The sequence below is a fragment of the Cricetulus griseus genome, chromosome X (genome assembly GCF_003668045.3).
Source record: "Cricetulus griseus strain 17A/GY chromosome X, alternate assembly CriGri-PICRH-1.0, whole genome shotgun sequence".
Taxonomy (NCBI): domain Eukaryota; kingdom Metazoa; phylum Chordata; class Mammalia; order Rodentia; family Cricetidae; genus Cricetulus; species Cricetulus griseus.
The window spans coordinates 127,164,159-127,183,817 of record NC_048604.1 but is presented as its reverse complement, the minus strand read 5'-3'; the positions used below and the strand labels follow the sequence as shown (position 1 = coordinate 127,183,817).

At 39.4% G+C, this 19,659-nt stretch overlaps 1 protein-coding gene across 6 annotated transcripts in view; it reads left to right on the top strand.

Annotated features, from left to right (window-relative positions):
- Positions 1-19,659, top strand: part of LOC100767016 (protein SSXA1) — a 76,228-nt gene that overhangs the window by 46,040 nt on the left and 10,529 nt on the right. For 5 of the 6 annotated variants that reach the window (XR_004771438.1, XR_003488287.2, XR_003488289.2 and 2 more), the window contains one exon: positions 19,434-19,635. The gene's annotated coding sequence lies outside the window, so the exon portion shown is untranslated. Of the gene's footprint in view, positions 1-19,319; positions 19,373-19,433; positions 19,636-19,659 lie in introns of all 6 variants that reach the window. The other variant, XR_003488288.2, reaches the window with a different exon arrangement.

Below are 19,659 nucleotides of genomic sequence, written 5' to 3'. Positions count from 1 at the left end.
TTATCTATTAAACATCTGCTCATTAAACTTGCTCTGACTTCATTGTGATTCAAATTTTATTTCATTTCACAATATTTGGTGTCAGGAGAGGATTTTTATTCTGAACCTGCAGGTGGGTCTTGACTACCATTTCCCCTATATTAGTATTTTTGATTTTAGCCATTCTGACTGGAGTAAGATTATTATCACAGAGTTGTTTTGATTTGTATTTCCCTGAGCAGTTGAGCAGTTTCTTATGTGTCTTTCAGACATTGTAGATTGATCTTTTGAGAATTCTCTATTTAGTTTTCTACCTAATTTTTAATTGGATTATTAGGTGTTTTGGAAACTAGCTTCTTGAGTTCTTTGTAAATTTTGGAGATCAGGCCTCTGAAAGATACAGGGTTGGTGAATATCTTTTCCCAATTTGTGGGCTCCTGTTTTGTCTTGCTGACAGTGTCTTTGCCTTACAGAAGCTTCTCAGTTTCAGGAGGTCCCATTGATAAATTTTTGATCTCAGTGTCTGTGCTACAGGTGTAATGTTCAGGATGCTGTCTCCTGTACCAATTAGTTCAAGGGTACTTCCCATTTTCCTTCTAAGAGGTTCAGTGTGGCTGGATTTATGTTGAGGTCTTTGATCCATTTGGACTTAAGATTTGTCCATGACTATGGACATGGTTCTATTTGCAGTCTTCTACATGCCAGCTTCCAGTTATGCTAGCACCATTTGTTGAAGATGTTTTCTTTATTCCATTGTATATCTTTAGCTTCTTTTTCAAATATCAGGTGTTTCTATATGGGTTAGTATCAGGGTTTTCAATTTGATTCCATTGGTCTACCTATCTATGTTTGTTCCAGTACCATGCTATTTTCAGGACTATAGCTCTATAATAGAGCTTGAAGTCAGGGATGGTGATGCCTCCGGAAGTTCCTTTATTGTACACTGTTATTTTGGCTAAATACTTGCAAATCAATTCCAAGAACATATCAGAAAAATCATCCACCACGAACAAGTAGGTTTCATGCCTGCGATGCAGGGTTGGTTCAAAATAAGAAAACCCATCAATATAATCCACCATATAAACAAACTGAAAAAGAAAAACCACATGATCATCTCACTATATACTGAAGGAGTGTTCGACAAAATCCAACACCCCTTCATGATAAAGGTCCTGGATAGATCAGGGATAACAGGAACATACCTGAATGTAATAAAAGCAATACACAGTAAACCAACAGCCAACATCAAAGTAAATGGAGAAAAACGCAATGTGATTCCTCTAAAATCAGGAACAAGACAAGACTGTCCACTCTCTCCATATCTCTTTAATATCGTACTTGAAGTTCTATCTAGAGCAATAAGACAACAAAAGGAGATCAAGGGGATAAAAATCGGAAAGGAAGAAGTCAAACTTGCACTGTTTGCAGATTATATGATAGTTTTCATAAGCAACCCAAAACTCTACCAGGGAACTCCTACAACTGGTAAACACCTTCTGCAAAGTGGCAGGATACAAGATTAACTCAAAAAGATCAGTAGCCCTACTATATACAGATGGTAAGAGGGCTGAGAAACAAATCAGAGAAACATCACCTTTTACAATAGCCACAACCAAACAAGGAAAAGACCTGCATAGCAGGAACTTTGAGTCTTTAATGAAAGAAATTACAGAAGATACCAGAAAATGGAAAGATCTTCCATGCACTTGGATAGGTAGGATCAACATAGTAAAAATGGCATTCTTGTCAAAAGCAATCTACAGATTCAACGCAATCCCCATCAAAATACTGGCACAATTCTTCACAGATCTTCAAAGAACAATACTCAGCTTTATATGGAGAAACAAAAGATCTATTGTACTTTTTTAAAGTTCAGTATGCAAAGGATACTTGCTACCAAGGCTAAAACCCCAAGTTCAACCCTGTTATTTATACAGTGGAAGGAGTAAACCAAATTGAATAAATTGTTCTCAGACTTCCATATGGGCATCATGGCACATTTGAACCTCACATTAAAAAATAAATAAATTTGCTTTGATAGTTTGTTTATATCTTCTAGCAGCAGAAACACAACTACTCACATATCATTGACCAAAGACTGGCCCTCATTTATTTGGGGAAGGTTGTCTTTTCCACCCAAGCATGCAGCTCTGGGAAGGATGCACATTGAGTAGTGATGGAGAGCAGCCCAATCAACCCTGGTGATCAATGGAATGAGAGAAGTTGCAGCAAAATTGCTCAGCTGGGGAAATGGCTGTACTTCCAGAGGACCTGGATTTAATTCCCAGCACCCATATGACAGCTCATAACTCTCTGTATCTTCTGTTCCAGAGGATTTGACACCTTCACAGAGACATACATGTAGGCAAAACACCAATGTACACAAAGTAAAAAATAAATAATTTTAAAAGTAAAAAAATTCATAGAATTATATATTATACATTGAGCACAATTCTCTATGCCTCTTCCTATTTTCTCAATCTCCCTCTTTCTATTAGTATAAAACATGAAAGTAGAAAAACTTACAATATTTTAACTGAAAAATATTTTGTCTTAAAGTAAATAGTGCTGGAATAACTTCAATATTTAAAAGAATGTTCTTGGAGTCCTACTGTTTTCCTACAAAAAACAAAAACAAAGCAAAAAACAAACAAAAAAACCCAGACATAAAACCACCAAATAACACTGAATCATATATACACAATGTCACAACAGAGAAGACAAAACTACAAAATAATCACAGGATACAAATTTGTAAAGCTTATTAAGAGAAGATAGCTTAGATCATGAGCATAACCCACAAAAGAACAAAGAGATAAGGACTATGTGTATTGCTCAATGAATGTGCCCTTGCCTACCCAGGGACAAATTCTAGATTTCCTAGAATCATGAAAAAAATAAAGCAAAATAGGCCAAGAATTTGAGGAGAAAAAGCACAGAAAACCATGTCCAACATCATTTTCATTAGTAAAATACAAGTTAAAATCAAATGATAAATCACTACACATTTATAGAAAGCTGCATATTAAACTGACTCAACAGAGGAGGTATTTGAAGAGACATGGAAGAGACAGAACTCCCTTACATTGTCACAAGGAATGGAAAATGAAGTAAGCAGAGCCTGTGTTCCTGACAAACACCTGTAGTCACAGCTGTTTTAGGAGGCTGAAGCAGGAAGATCATGCATTCAAGGGTACTCTGTGCTACAATGGAAACCTTTCTAACAATGGTATATGGAGCCACCACTTTGCAAAAGCCTTCCCCAGTTGTTAAAAATATGTAACATCAATTAAAGATATAGAGGACATGATTTTGAGAGATAGCAGAAAGGAACAGGCAATGTATATTGGCAGGGTTGAGGAAAGGAAAGGGGAGACAGAAAGCGATGAAATTACATTTCATTTTCTTAATTTTTGATATGATTTTAATAAAGTATAAATGTTTATATAAAATAAAGTTTATTCAGAAAAATAGTTTTCTAGCCATGGCATTTTTAGTTTTAATACATTAGTGAAAATTTAAAGTAGTTAATATTCACAAATGTGTATGTATTTAATCAATATAAGTTTTCAGGTGAAGAATAGAAGAAAGGGTATGTGATAGGTAGGGTTTTAGTTGAGGGGGTGGTAGGGGAGGACGGGAGGGAGAAGGGAAATGGGATTATCATGTAAAAGAATGTTGTTTCTAATTCAAATGAAAAAGATTAAGTGAAAAAAGATTTCAAAGCTTAGATCTACTTGTTATGCCTTGTAATACCTAGTGCCTCGTAATAATGTATTAAGTATTTATTTGTTTATTTTTTTATTATTTACTTTTTTATTTTAGAGGCACTCATATTTACATATACATCCCCCATTCCCTCTCCCTCCCATCTACTCATGTTCCCCCCAACCCCCCAACCTACCCCTACCTCCTCCCCAGGGATAGTGAGGCCCTCCATGGAAGACTGACAAAGTCCATCATATCATTTGGGGAGGGTCTAGGCCCTCATTGTTGTATCTGGGCTGCAATAGTATCCCTATATAGGAAAATGGGCTCCAAAAGTCCTTTTGTGCTTTAGGGATAAAGACTGGCTCCACTGTTAGAGGTCCCATAGACTGCCTAGGCCTCCTAGCTGGCACCCACATTCAGAGGGCTTGGTTCGGTTCAAAACTCATTCCCCATCTTTCTGACTAGTGTCTCCTTGCTCTCACTGGGTCAGGTCAACTGTTATATGGGTTTTTCCAGCACCATCTTGGCTCATTTGCTCATTCCTCTTCCCTCTTCGAAACTGGATTCCAGGAGTATGGTTCAGTGCTTAGCTGTGTGTTCCTGTTTCTTCTTTGATCAGCTATGAGATGAATGCTATAGGAATGGTAACCAAGGTAGTTATCAATCTCATTATAGGGGAAGGGCATCAAAGGCATCCTCTCCACCACTGTCTAGATTCTTAGCTGCGGTCATCCCTGTGGATCCCTTAACATTTCTTCTGTGCCAGACCTCTCTACAAACATGTACTGTCTCCCTCTATCAAGGCATCTCCTCTATTCCTCCCCTGCCTCAGTCCTCTTGTTCTCCTCCCGCCTCCCCTTCTCCCCTTTGCCCCTTCTGCCCTTCCCACCTCATTCCTCTGCCCCCTCTACCTGCTCCCAATTTGCTCAGGGGTTCTCGTCCCCCTCCCCTTCATCCAGGGACTATGCAATCTTCTCTTGGGGTCCTCATTGTTTCCTAGTTCCTCTGGCAGTGTGGATTGTAGAGTGGTAATCCTTTGATCTATATCTAAAAATCATACATGAGTGAGTACATACCATGTTTGTCTTTTTGTGACTGGGATACCTCACTCAGGATGGTTTCTTCTAGTTCCATCCATTTGCCTGCCAATTTCAAGATTCCATTGTTTTCCCCTTGTGTAAATGTACCACATTTTCTGTATCCATTCTTCAGTTGAGGGGCACCTAGTTTGCTTCCAGGTTCTGGCTATGACAAATAATGATGCTATGAATATAGTTGAACAGATGTCTTATTGTATGAATGTGCATTCTTTGGGTATATGCCCAAGAGAGGAATTGCTGGATCTTGAGGCAGACTTATTTCCATTTTCCGGACAAACCATCATCCTGATTTCCAAAGTGGTTGTACCTGTTTGTACTCCCACCAGCAAAGGAGTAGTGTTCCCCTTTCTTCACAACCTCTCCAGTTGTTAGTTTTTTTTATTATTATTTTAGCCATTCTGACAGGAGTAAGATGGTGTCTCAGGGTTGTTTTCATTTGCATTTCCCTGATGGCTAAGGGTGTTGAGCACTTTTTTCAGTGTCTTTGAGCCATTATAGATTACTCTATTGATAGTTCTCTATTTAGCTCTGCACCCCACTTTTTAATTGCATTGTTTGGTGTTTTGGTGGCTAGCTTCTTGAGCTCCTTGCATATTTTGGAAATCAGCTCTCTGTCAGATATGGGGCTGGTGAATATCTTTTCCCATTTTGTGGGCTGGCGTTTTGTCTTGCTGACTGTGTCCTTTGCCTTACAGAAGCTTCTCAGTTTCAGGAGGTCCCATTTATTAATTGTTGATCTCAATGTCTGTACTACTGGTATTATGTTCAGGAAGAGATCTCCTGTACCAATTCCTTCAAGGGTACCACTACCTTCTCTTCTAGGACGTTCAGTGTGGCTGAATTTGTATTGATGTCTTTGATTCGTTTGGACTTAAGTTTTGTGTATGGTGATAGATATGGATCTACCCGCAATCTTCTATATAACTGAATCCAGTTATGCCAGCAGCATTTGTTGAAGATGCTATCTTTGTTCCAGCATATATATTTGGATTGTTTATCAAACATCAGGTGTTCATAGGTGTGTGGGTTAATATCCAGGTTTTCAATTAGATTCCATTGGTCAACCTGTCTAATTTTGTGCCAATACCAAGGTGTTTTCAGTAGTATGGCTCTATAATAGACCTTGAAGTCAGGGATGGTGATACCTCCCGAAGTTCCTTCATTGTACAGGGTTGTTTTGGCTGTCCTGGGTTTTTTGTTTTTCCATATGAAGTTGAGCACTGTTCTTTCAAGGTCTGTGAAGAATTGTGCTGGGATTTTGATGGGGATTGCATTGAATCTGTAGATTGCTTTTGCCAAGATTGCCATTTTTACTGTGTTGATCCTACCTATCCAAGAGCATGGGAGATCTTTCCATTTTCTGGTATCTTCTTTAATGTGTTTCTTTAAAGACTCAAAGTTCTTACTATACAGATCTTTCACTTGTTTGGTTAGCATTACCCCAAGATATTTTATGTTTGTTGCTATTGTAAAAGGTGATGTTTCTCTGACTTATTTCTCAGCACATTTATTATCTGTATGTAGTAGGGCTAATGATTTTTTGAGTTATTCTTGTATTCTGGCACTTTGCTGAAGGTGTGTATCAGCTGTAGGAGTTCCTGGTAGAGTTTTTGGGTCACTTATGTAGACTACCATATCATCTGCCAATAGTGAGAGTTTGACTTCTTCCTTTCTGATTTGTATTCCCTTGGTCTCCTTTTGTTGTCTTATTGCTCTAGATAGATCTTCAAGGACAATATTGAAGAGGAATGGAGAGAGTGGACAGCCTTGTCTCGTCCCCGATTTTAGAGGAATTATATTGAGTTTCTCTTCATTTAATTTGATGTTGGCTGTTGGCTTGCTGTATATTGCTTTCATTATGTTAATGTATATTCCTGTTATTCCTGATCTCTCCAAGACCTTTATCATGAAGGGGTGTTGGATTTTGTCAAAGGCTTCTTCAGCATCTAGTGAGATTAACATGTGTTTTTTTTTAAATTTTATTTTATTTAATTAGTTTAAATTAGGAAGAAGCTTGCTTCAGATGTCAATCCCTTCTCTGTCTCCCTCCCCTCCCCCCAACATCCCACCTGACCCTAGCCATCCCCCCTCCACTCCCCAGGCAGGGTAAGGCCCTCCAAAGGGGCTCCCCAAAGTCTACCACATCATCCTGGGCCAGGCCTAGGCCCTTCCCTGTGTGTTCAGGTCAAGAGAGCATCCCTTCACAAGGGATGGGCTCTCAAAATCCCTTCTATTTTTTTTAAAGACCTTACATATTTAATACAGTGTGTTACCCCTGTACAAATGGAAAACAATTAAGTTCAACATTTCTGGACCAATATGGCTGTTAATTTTTGTACAATGCCAACTCAACACTGTAAACTGGGATACTTTTCCAAAGTTGACAGCACAGTTAAAGTTTCCAAAAATTCAATAGCAGCAACAGCTCTTCCAGGTTCTGCAGTCATTTGAACAAAATTGTAGAGACACCCAGCACTCTCCATTTAAAAAAAAAAGTAAAAATCAAAATCCCCAGTTCTGTTACTCCTGTGGTACTTGGCACCATTTTTTAAAATTAGCTTCTCAATCATCATCTGGAAGGAAACCATTGAACATGTGTTTTTTTCCTCAGTCTGTTTATATGGTGGATTACATTGATGGATTTTCGTATGTTGAACCTTCCTTGAATCCCTGGGATGAAGCCTACTTGATCATGGTGTATGATTTCTCTGATGCGTTCTTGGATTTAATTCGCCAGTATTTTATTGAGTATTTCTGCATCTATGTTCATGAGGGATATTGGTCTGTATTTCTCTTTCTTAGTTGTGTCTTTGTGTGGCTTGGGTGTCAAGGTTATTGAAGCATCGTAAAAAGAGTTTGGCAATGAACCTTCTGCTTCTATTCTGTGGAATACTTTGAGGCAAATTGGTATTAGCTGTTCCTTGAATTTCTGGTAAAATTCTGCACTGAAGCCATCTGGCCCTGGGTTTTTTTGGTTGGGAGACTTCTGATGACTGCCTCTATTTCATTAGGGTTTATAGGTCTACTTAAGTTGTTTATCTGTTCTTAATTTAATTTTAGTAAGTGAAATCTCTTCAGAAAATTGTCCATCTCCTTTAGATTTTTAAATTTTGAGGCATATAGGTTTTTGAAGTATGACCTGATGATTCTCTGGATTTCTTCTGTGTCTGTTGTTATGTCCCCCTTTTCATTCCTGATTTTATTGATTTTCATGTTCACTCTCTGCTGTTTGGTAAGTTTGGATAAAGTTTGTGTATCTTGTTGATTTTCTTGAAGAACCAACTCTTCATTATATTGATTCTTTGTATTGTTCTCCTAGTTTCAATTTTATTGATTTTGTTCTTCAATTTGATTATTTCCTGGTGTCTTCTCCTCCGGGGTGTATGGGCTTCTTTGTGTTCTAAAGCTTTCAGTTGTGCTGTTAATTCTCTAGTGTGACTATTCTCCAGTTTCTTCATGTGGGCACTTAGTGCTATGAAATTTCCTCTTAGCACTGCTTTCAAAGTGTCCCATAAGTTTGGGTATGCTGTGACCACATTCTCATTGAATTCTAGGAAATCTTTAATTTTTTAAAAATTTCTTCTTTGAGCCAGGAATCGTGCAATTGTGTGTTGCTTAATTCCCATGAGTTTGTAGATTTTCTGCAATTCGTGTTGTTGTTCAATTCTAACTTTAAAGCATGGTGGTCGGATAAGACACAGGGGGTTATATAGTGGGAAATTACCAATACGGAGTCAGGTAGAAATATAAGGGTATTTAATAGGGAAAAGCCTTACTCACAGAGCGAACCAGCCAGCCGGTGGTAGCAGTCTGTACAGCAAGAAGCAAAAAGAGAAACCGAAACCAAAACGCAGTCCCCCTACTCACTCTGACCACGCCCTCACAAGCCTGGTCAGGTACTCCTGTAGCCAGCCCCTAAGAAGGCGTGGCTACAGCTTCCCCTACAATTCCCCTTTTAGTCTAAAAGAGGATTAAAACTTAACAGTATAAAGGTAAAATATAAGAAGATACAACAATCTGCTTATGTCACCTCCTAACTATCTATTTTAACTAAACCCTAAAGTCATCTGAAAGAGGTGTCCAAGCCTGAACACCTCCTTCCAATCCGAACCATAAACAATAGGAAGCTATTCCTAACTAGGTATATACACTATCCTAAGTGACAACAATGGGGAAAGGGGGCGTAGCATTCTCCAAGTTACTTCCTGCTGAAATGGGACGATGATAGTCATGTGGGGTCCTGTAGAAAGAAAATGTTAGTATCCAGTCCATGTTAGATGGAATTTACTTGAGGGTTATTTCAATTTTTTTGTACCTGTTGAGGTTTGCTATGTTGCCAAGTATGTGGTCAATTTTAGAGAAGGTTCCCTGGGCAATGAAGGTAAATTGTTTTGTATTTGGATATATATATATATATATATATATATATTATATATATATATATATATATATATATCTTAAGTCCAATTGGGCAATAACTTCTATTAGTTCCTTTGTTTCTTTGTTAAGTTTCTGTCTAGTGTTCCTGTCCAGTGGTGAGCGTGGGATGTTGAAGTCTCTCACTATAAGTGTGTGCAGTTTTATGTGTGATTTGAGATATTAATGTTTCTTTACACACATGGATGCCTTTGTATTTGGGGCATAAATGTTAAAAATTGAGAATTCATCCTGATGGACTTCTGTGATCAGTAGGATCCTTCATCTCTTTGGATTGATATTAGTTTAAAGTCCATTTTGTTGGATATTACTATTGTTACCCCTGCTTGTTTCTTGGGTCCATTTGTATGGAAAATCTTTACCCAACCTTTAATTCTTAGGTAGCCTCTTTCTTTGAAGTTGAGGTGTGTTTCTTTTATGCAGCAGAAGGATGGATTCTGTCTTCTTATCCATTCTGCTCATCTGTGTCTTTTTATAGGTGAGTTAAGACCATTAATGTTGAGGAATATTAATGACCATTGATTGTTCATTCTTGTTTGTTTTGGATTTGGTGGTGGTGTCGAAATTGTGTGTGGGATTTTATACCTTTATCCTTTTGGCTGTTGGTAAAGTGGGATTATCTATTGCCTATATTTTTCTGGGTTTAGTTAACTTCCTTGGGTTGCATTTTTCCTTTGAGAACTTTCTGTGTGGCTGGATTGGTGGATATGTATTGTTTGAATCTGGTTTTGTCATTGAATATCTTGTTTTCGCCATCTATAGTCATTGAAAGCTTTGCTGGGTATAGTAGTCTGGTCTGTCCTCCGTGGTCTCTTAGTGTAGGACCTTCTGGGTTTCAGATTTTCCCAGGAAAAGTCAGGTGTAATTCTGATAGGTTTGCCTTTATGGTTTACTTGCCCCTTTACCTTTTCTGCTCTTAATATTTTCTCTTTATTCTGTATGTTTGGTGTTTTGATTGTTATGTGTCGAGGAGACCCTCGTTTTTGGTGCAGTCTACTTGGTGTTCTGTTTGCTTCTTGTATTTTCATTGGCATGTATTTCTTTAGGTTGGGAAAGTTTTCTTGTATGATTTTGTTGAATATGTTTTCTGTGCCTTTGAGTTGGATTTCTTCCCCTTCTTCTATACTTATTATTCTTAGGTTTGGTCTTCTCACAGTGTCCCATATTTCCTGGATATTTTGTGTTAGGGATTTGTTAGACTTAAGATTTTCCTTGGTTGATGAGTCTATTTCTCCTAGTGTATCTTCAACTCTCGAGACTCTCTCTTCTGTCTCTTGTATTCTGTTGGTTATGCTTGCATCTTTAGTTCCTGATTGTTCACCCAGCTTTTCTATTTCCAGCATTTACTCAGATTGTGCTTTCTTTAATGTCTCTATTTCAGTTTTTAGGTCTTGATCTGTTTCCTTGAGAGGTTTATTGATATCTTGTATTTTTTGGTTTGTTTTTTCTTCCATTTCTTTAAGGGATTTTCTCATGTCCTCTTTGAGGTCCTCTATCATTTTCATGAAGATGTTTTTAAGGTAATTTTCTTCTGCTTCATCTGCATTGTGATGTTCAGGTCTTGCTGGTGTATGGTTCCTAGTCTCCGGTGGTGTCATGTTGGGTTTTCTGTTGAATGTGAATTGTCTTCTTCTCATCCTTTCTTCTGGTGGGTATAGCAGGAGTCTCTTCCTTTCCTGGTGGGTATGGAACCAAGGTTCCCTTCTGGTAGATGCAAACAGTTCCAATACTCTGATTTCTGCCCTCTTCTTGTGGATGGAGTTGGCACTTATACTGGGGCCTTGGCAATGTCTGCATGTGTTAGATCCTGCTGCCAAGTTCAGATCCGGTGAACAGACCCCTGGCATCAGATGTCTCTGAGCATGGCCGCAGAACCGGAACTGGAACCGGAAACAGCCCCTGTCTTACCTGGCCCGGAGGATGGAGGCAGGACTGGGCCAGTGGATGGAGGCAGGAATTGTTTGCAAATTAATTTTTAAAGCAGAATGCAAGTCAGTGTTTCCTTGGAAATAGGAAAGTGGATGAATAATGGGATGACTGTAATGATAGAAGTATTTCTACTTTTTTCTGGGGATATGTGAACATATGACTCCTCACCCCAGATAAAGACTCAACAGACCAACTCACCCTACTAATATTTAATTCTGTGAACCAACGAGTTCATTAGGGTCATTTACAGAAGAACAGGTAATTGAATACTTGCAACAATGTGAATGATTTAAAGGCAGTTGCATCACTGAAAGCCCACTGTAGCCTGAGATGTGTCCTTAGAGCTCTCTGCAAGATATACAGACAGCTTAAATAGTCAAAGAATATTATCAGCTGAAGCTGAAAAACAATTAGAATGGATAAAAATCAGAATACTACAGGCACATGTGGACTGTGTGGATACAAAGCTCGACTGCATTCTGGTTATATTACCATCTATGGAATAGCCTTCAGGGGTTTTGATGTAGAGGGAAGATATCATATTAGAATGGATATTTCTACCACATAAACAGAATACAAAATTAAAACATATATAGAAAAGATTTCTGAGGAAATTTCCTCCTTATGGAAAGATAATGAATATTGGCAAAGGGCTTGCAGTACCTTTTTGGGAACAATTAGCAACAATTATTCCAAAAGTGAGAGAATAAAATTCATAAAGAAAATCATTTGGAGCTTTCCACACATTGTAAGGAAAACACCAATCTCTGGAGTCCATACATTCTACACTGATGCAAACAAATCAGGTGAGGCAGGATATAAACCAGGAAATATGAGTAAAGTAGTTCAAAGTCCTTACAACTCTGTACAAAAGACAGAATTGTATGTCATTCTCATGGTACTTATGGATTTTACAGAACCTCTCAATATATTTACCCTCTCAATATGCAGAGAGAGTCATTTTACACATTGAGACTGCTGAATTTATTCCTGATGATACGGAATTAGGTTCATCATTTATACAATTACAAGAAATTATCAGGAATAGGACTTATCCTATATAGACCTCACACATCAGATCCCAAACAGGTCTTCAAATCCTCTGGCAAAAGGCAATGATGAAATTGATCATTTCTTAAAAGGAAGTGTGCTGCAGACCTCAGAATTTCATTTTAAAAGCATCATGTGAATAACAACAGTTTAAAAAAGAATTTTTCCATCACTAAGCCTCAAGCTAAGGAAATAGTAAGGAAAAAGTCCTACAGCCAAACTCCTTAACCCTAAAAGCATACATAAAAATGAAATTTGGCAAATGGATGTGCTTTACTTTGCAGAATTTGGAAAATTAAAATTAAAATATGTGCACCATACAATAGACACATTTTCAGGATTTCAAGGGGCAATTGCTCTGAGCTGTTTCTGTTATTATACACCTATTAACCTCTTCAGATGAAAGTTTTATTACTAGTGCCTTCTGTAGAGCTGGACTTGTGGATAAAAATTGCTTAAATATGTTTTCTTGTGGTATTTTATTCTCTGACCCCCAACTGAGATTGATAGTTTCACTAAGCTGGCATCTATTGTCTCCCAGAACCTAAAGAATGCCTATCATAGACTTTCTGTATTCCAGAGTCTTCACTGAGAAGTCATGTGATGTTGTAATGTTCCTGCCTCTATATGTTGCTTGGTAGCTTTTAACAATGTTTCATTGTTCTGTATATTTAGCTTTATGATTATTATGTGTTGTGGGGAAGTCTCTTTCTGGTCCTAACTTTCTGGTGTTCTGTATTCCTCTTAGATATTGATAGGTATCTCTATCTTTAGTTACAGAAGTTTCCTCCTAAGTTCTTGTAGAAGATATAGTGCTAGCCAGTGTCCTGGAATTCTTCTCCCTCATATTTACTTATAATGTGAAGTTTTAGTTTTTTCATGGCATCCCACATTTTCTGGAGATTCATTTCATGTTTTTCTCTTATTTATTGTTTTTCTCTAGTTTTCTTTCTAGGTTTTATATCCTATCTTCTGATTGATTCATTCTGCCCGGAAGACTTTGAGTTTCCTAACTGTGTAGATTTTTCAATTCCCTTTTGATTTAAGCTTCATCACTTCTCTTCAGTGTTTCTATCCTCTGATTGAATTCTGCCTTCAGGTCCTGGGTTATTCATCATTTCCATCAGCTTTATATTTGTGTGTTTTTAGTCGTCACTCAGATATTTATTCACTTGAAGTTCTCAATTTCACTGTGATGTTTCTTTGTGTCTCCTTTAAATTCTGTGAAATCTTTAATGAACTTTATGATTGTTCTGTTAAATTCTTTGTCCGGGGATTCATGTGGACTATTTTCATTTGCAAACATTTCTACAGAACTAGTAGGTTGTTGACCAAAGATACTGACTTGGTCTTTCAAATTGTTGGTATTTTTGTTATGGAATTTGGGCATATAACATTTTTTGTTATGTGCAAAGTTGAAATGGACAGGGCAGGCTGGGACAAAAGAGAGGATGTACAGGTATGTTTTTACTACAGATTGTGAATGGCTTGGGTAGAATAAAATCATTTGGATAGAGGCGACTCCATTAGTGTTCAGGGTGTTTCTCCTGGTACATAACTGGAGTATGGTTATAGATGAGGCTAGGTAGAAAGATTGACGGTTGCCTGGGAAGGTACATATATGTTGGGGAACATGCAGGGTGGTCCCTGATAGAAGCCTAGTTTGATTGTGGCTCAGCCATAGGTGGCTAGATTAGGCTGCGGCAGTACATATAAAGCCTGAACTAGGTCTTCTGGGTTTCTGGATGATAGGGGAGGGTCAGTCAGAAACATTTTGGTTAGATTCCAGAGAAGGGTGTGCAGGATCTAGCTGAAGTTTCTCTTGTTTTATTCCACAGAGGTTTTGCAGATTTTTGAAGAACAATCTCATGGAATATGTATTTACTTTTGTGTAGGAGGGTGCCTGAATGTATCTGTGTACTAGGTTCATGAGGCATGCTGCAGAATTCAGAAAAGGGATCAGATCACTAGAACTGGAATTTACATCAGGTTGTGAGATGACACCTGACTGTTGGGAAATCAACATAGGTTCTCTGCAAGAGCAGTAAGTGCTATTACGCTCTGACTTATATCTATAGCCCCTGGGGCAATTTCTTATGACAGTCAGGAAAATTGAGGGTGATGGTATGGGAATGTGCAAATTATATTATAATCTTCAGTTCTAAGATATATTCATGTCTTCAGCCAAACAAGAAATAGCAGAAGCAATAAGGGAAATGAAAAGCACACTGTAGCACACTGGAACCTAGATGCAAAGAGGGAGGAATGAAGATCAAAGGGATCGGTACCAGGCTGGTGAAACCCACAGAATCAGCCGGCCTGAACAAGGGGAAGCACATGGACCCCAGACTGCTGTCTGGGAGGCCACCACAGGACTGAATCAGACCCCTGAACATGGATGTCAATGAGGAGGCCTCTGCACTTTAGGGGCCCCTGATAGTTGATTAGTATTTTCCCCTGGTGTAAGAAGGGACTTTGAGATCCCTTCCTACGTAAAGGGATGCACTCTTGCCCTGGACACATGGGGGACGGCCTAGTCCGGGCCAGGATGATGAGGGGACTTTGGGCAGCCCCATCAAGGGCCCTACCCTGCCTGGGGAGTGGAGGGTGGATGAGGTGACAGGTGGAGGGCTGGGGGGAGGAGAGGGAGAAGGGATTGACATGTGAAGCAAGCTTGTTACGAATTTGAACTAATAAAAAAATAAAAAAAAATAGAGATGCACACCCTTCCCCTGAGTACTGAAAATCACCAGTCAGGAGACCTTAACACAGATGTGGCACTCATCTCACCCCTTTTGTCTCAGAGCTCATCCCCACACATACAAACATAGAACCTCACATGACGATGCTGTAGCGCAAGACTGTATTCTAAGATGCTCTGGAAGCCCAGGAATTCAGATACCTCTAGAACAAGATGAAAGGGTCAAAGCGGGGAAGGTTGAGGGTGACAACTTGCCTCAAACAGAAAAAGGAACCCACAACTGCAGTGATAAATCAATCTATCAGGGAGGAAACAATAAAAGGGAAAATTTACTGTAAACTGAAAATTTTAAAGTTTTAAAATTTTATTATTTAGAACAATTTTAAACTCATATATATTTTGATCATATTTTTCCCTCCCCAGAATTTGTCCAGATCCTCCCCTCCTCCCTACCCAACTTTTAAGTTCTTTCAAAAATATTAGCCAAAAATCCCACTACAACAACAAAACATTCCAAACCTAGAAATAAATTACAGCATCACTGTGGTTATTTGAATAAGAATGGCACCCATAGATGCAAATATTTGAATCCTTGGTCATCAGGGAATGGCACCATTTGAGAGGGATTAGGAGGTGTGGCCTTGTTGGAGAAAGTGTGTCCCTGGGGTGGGCTTTAAGATTTCAAAATCCAAGCCAGCCCCAGTGACTCTCTTTCTTCCTTCTGCCTGCACGTCTAGATATAGATCTTTCAGCTACTTCAGCTCTGTGTCTGCTGAATACCACCATGTTCCCTACCATGATGAGAAGTAATTAAACCTTTGAACCTTCAATCTAGCTCCTATTAAACATTTTTCTTTATAAGAGTTCCCATGGTCATGTTATATCTGCATCAATAGAACACTGGGTAAGACAAAACTTGGTACTAGGAGTGGGATGTTGATGTGACAGGCCTGACCATGCTGCTTGTTGGCAGAATGTGGGCTTTGGGATGTGATCAGGAATACTTTGTACATATAAGTGGGGCTTAATGAGCCATACTAGTACAAATGTGGAAGACAGTGGTGCTGGGAACAATGGTGATTATGATGGCCTGGGTCAAGCTGTTTCAGAGCAGAAGAATATTAGTAAGTGACCTAAATACTGTTTTTTGCTATTCCCCCCAAAAAGAATACAAAAAACAACTAAATCATAAACAAACAGAAACACACACACACACACACACACACACACACACACACACACACACACACACACACACACACACAAATGTTTGAGTCTATTATTTGTTGTTCTACTGCTCCTGAAAATAAGATCTGCCTTGGAGTGATTAATATTACCAGTGTTTTTCCATTGAAGACAACTAATTGTTCCTCTCTTAGAAGGTATATTTGACAGTTCCATGGTTAACCTTCACCCTAGTGGCTAGCTTTTCATTCAGTCAGTCGTTTATTTTTAAATATAACAAGATAAAATATAGTAAGATTAAACAAAATGTATTGCATCAATGGCAGAAAAGACAGATCAGCACAAGGAGAAGAGGCCAAGAGAGGGTACAAAGTCAGAGAACTACTTATTAACATTTTGAGGAATTCCACAGAAACACTAAACTGGAAACGGTAGTATAAGCACAGAGGATGAGGTAAAGACCCAAGCAGGACCTGTGCATGCTGCTTGAATCTCTGTGAGTTCTCATGAGTTTTGCTCATGTTGATTTAGAAAGCCTTGTTTTTGTGGTGTCAACCATAACCTCTGGCTATTACATTATTTCCACCTCTTCTTTCATGAAGTCTCTGAATTCTGAGTGGAGGAATTTGATGAAGACATTCCATTCAGGGCTGAGTGTTCCATGGCTCCTCACTCTGTGTAATGTCTAACTGTGGGTCTCTGTATTTGTTCCCATAAGCTGCATGAGGAAGCTTCTCTGATAGTAGTTAAACAAGGCCCTGATTTCTAAGTATAGTAGAATATCATTAGGACTCATTTTATTAGTACTTTTTTTTTCTTTTAGACCAATATTATTTTCTTTTGCCCTAGGTCCCTCAGATATCTAGTCTCAGGATCTTGCACACCAAGGCACTGTCTTGTATGGTTTTCATCTTGTGGAATGGACCTAAGACAGATCAGTTATTGGTTGGTTACTCTCAAAAGTTTGTGCCATCATTGCATTACCATATCTTGCAGGTACACCACTGTATATAAATGGTTGTCACTAGCTTGGTGTTTACATTTCTCTTTAGATACAGTGAAGGGTCACTTCCTGTACCAAAGTCTCAAACTCAGGTGTAAAGGCTCTATGTAGGGACCAGTTCAACATCTCCATGTTCAGTGAGTTATGTAGGTGCTGTCTTCAGCTCAGGGCTTTGCTGTGAGTTTGTGGAGGGCAACCTATAGTCTTGGCAACAGCCTAGGATATTTGTTGATACTGTGTGGCCACTTTGGCCAAGAACTCAATTACATATAACCCAAACCCAGCACTGGAAACATTGCTTGGTGACAGGTGATCTCCAGTTAGGTCTCTGTCTCCCCCAATATTTTGACATCATCTTCATATATTTTTATTTAAGGAGACTTCTCTTTTTCTTTTTTCATTTAAATTAGAAACAAGCTTGTTTTACATGTCAATCTCATTCCCCTCTCCCTCCCCTCTGCCACTGTCCCCCATGGCCACTCTATCCCAACCACTTTTTGCTCCCCAGGGAGGGTAAGGCCCTCCATGGGGGTTTCTCAAGGTCTGTCATATCATCCTGGGCACAGCCTAGCCCCCCCACATGTGTCCAGGCTGAGAGACCATCCCTCCATTCAGGATCTCAGTGAAACCCAAGTTTAGCTCACTCTGTAGTGCAAACAGGGCCTCAAACAGGTGGTCATCCTGCCTGAACCTCTAAAGACCTGAAGTTGCAGGTCAGTAGAACCAGGCCTGCCTCCTCTTCTGCATTCATTTCCTGAAAACTGTCATACTGTTTAACTGTGGAACACAAGCACATGCTCTTCCTCTCTAACTCAATGTGAACATTATTCTGCTGTCCTCTCATCTTTTTCAGCCACTTATGACTGACATTTGTCTCACTGATATGAAGTCAGAATGAGAAGATGATATGTCTGTCCTTCTGTGTCTGATTTATCCACCAGTTATCTATTTTCTCTTAGTCCAAGTCACTTTCCAGGAGGCTAATAGCAGCAGTAGGGACTGACACCACCTTGCTCGTGACACAGAAACCCTCTCTTTTGTAACCTGACTAATCTGATAAGAACATGCCCTTTATTTTCATCCATCTGCATTTCCCATCTCATATAAGCCCAGAGTGGAGAAGACTACAACCCACTTCCAGAGGATTGACTAAGTGTCACTATCCCTATGTTCTGTCTTTTCCAAAGACCCATTATTAGCCAGAGACCACCAGTCTGGTCCATTTAATATCAGAGTGTCCCAGCACCATGAAGAGGGACAATTCATGATCAGAGAGCTCCTTGGAGCTACAGTGATGGCATGGTGGTTAACAGTTCATGATGTTCTTTTAGAAGACCTGAGTTAGATTCACATCACCCACACGGCGAGACCTAAATCAATACCTGTAACTTCAGCCACAGCTGACCCAATGCTGTCTTTTAGCCTCCATATGTACCTGCACACACACACACACACACACACACACACACACACACACACACACACACACACACACACACGTGTGCACACACACACACACAAGCACACACAATTCTTAAAATAATAAACAACAACAACCAAAAAACAGATAACATGCTAGAAGAGGGAACAAGGGCCAATGTACGGAGATTTGTCAGAAGGTGAGACAGTGGCACAAGGAAGAAGAAAACTATGCCTCGCCCGAAATCCAAAGCCTCGAGGTCTTCTTCTTTGTCTGTCCTTCGGTTGCATTCCCAGACAGCGTGTAATGGCCACTTGCTTGATGATTCTCACGCCCTTATTGAAGGTGAGAGAACATGTCCTCAGCATTAAGGACCTATTCTCTGACAATGTAATTTATGTTGTATCATGTCCCTATGTCTTCCTAGAGGAGTTATCTCTAGAGGAACAGACAGACACAGAGACCACAAAGTGGTGACCTGTAAGTTCCTTTGACTGTAGGGGACATCTGCCTGCCAGACTGGACTAACACATACATACATACATACATACATACATACATACATACATACATACATACATACATATATATGTGTGTCTAAAACACTTCCAAGCACATTTGAAACAAAGACTACAGGAAACAGAGCAAATGGAAGCAGAGCTCCTAGTTGCCTGCAGAACAACAGGACTAGGCAGTGGGTTTCCAGGGATTAGGGGAAACTTGGTGTTCTCCCAGGGCATTTCCATAATATGGCTTCTTCACTGCCTATTGCAAACATCTTTGTACTTGTGTTTTATTTTTCAGGAAGAAAAATCAAGGAAGTAACTGAGCATCCTGCTCTTTCCCTTCTGAGACAGGTGAGAGCAGAGATCACCCAACATGGAGCTCACCTCCCAAATGCACTCTTCTTTCATGCAGGTCTTTGTTCTAGTGCACCTTGCTGTCTGGGAAGTATCACAGCATGCTCCATGCCCCTTTCTTTATCTCAAGAAGCTGTCTTCATGAACAAGCATTCTGCTTCCTTCTAGAAGACAAGTTAAATCTGCTTCCCTTCCCTGCCAAAAAGTAGTCATGGAATCCCCTATTAAGGAATCAGATGGTCAATGACATGAGGGTGAAGGTAAGTGGCAGGGACGGGGGGGGG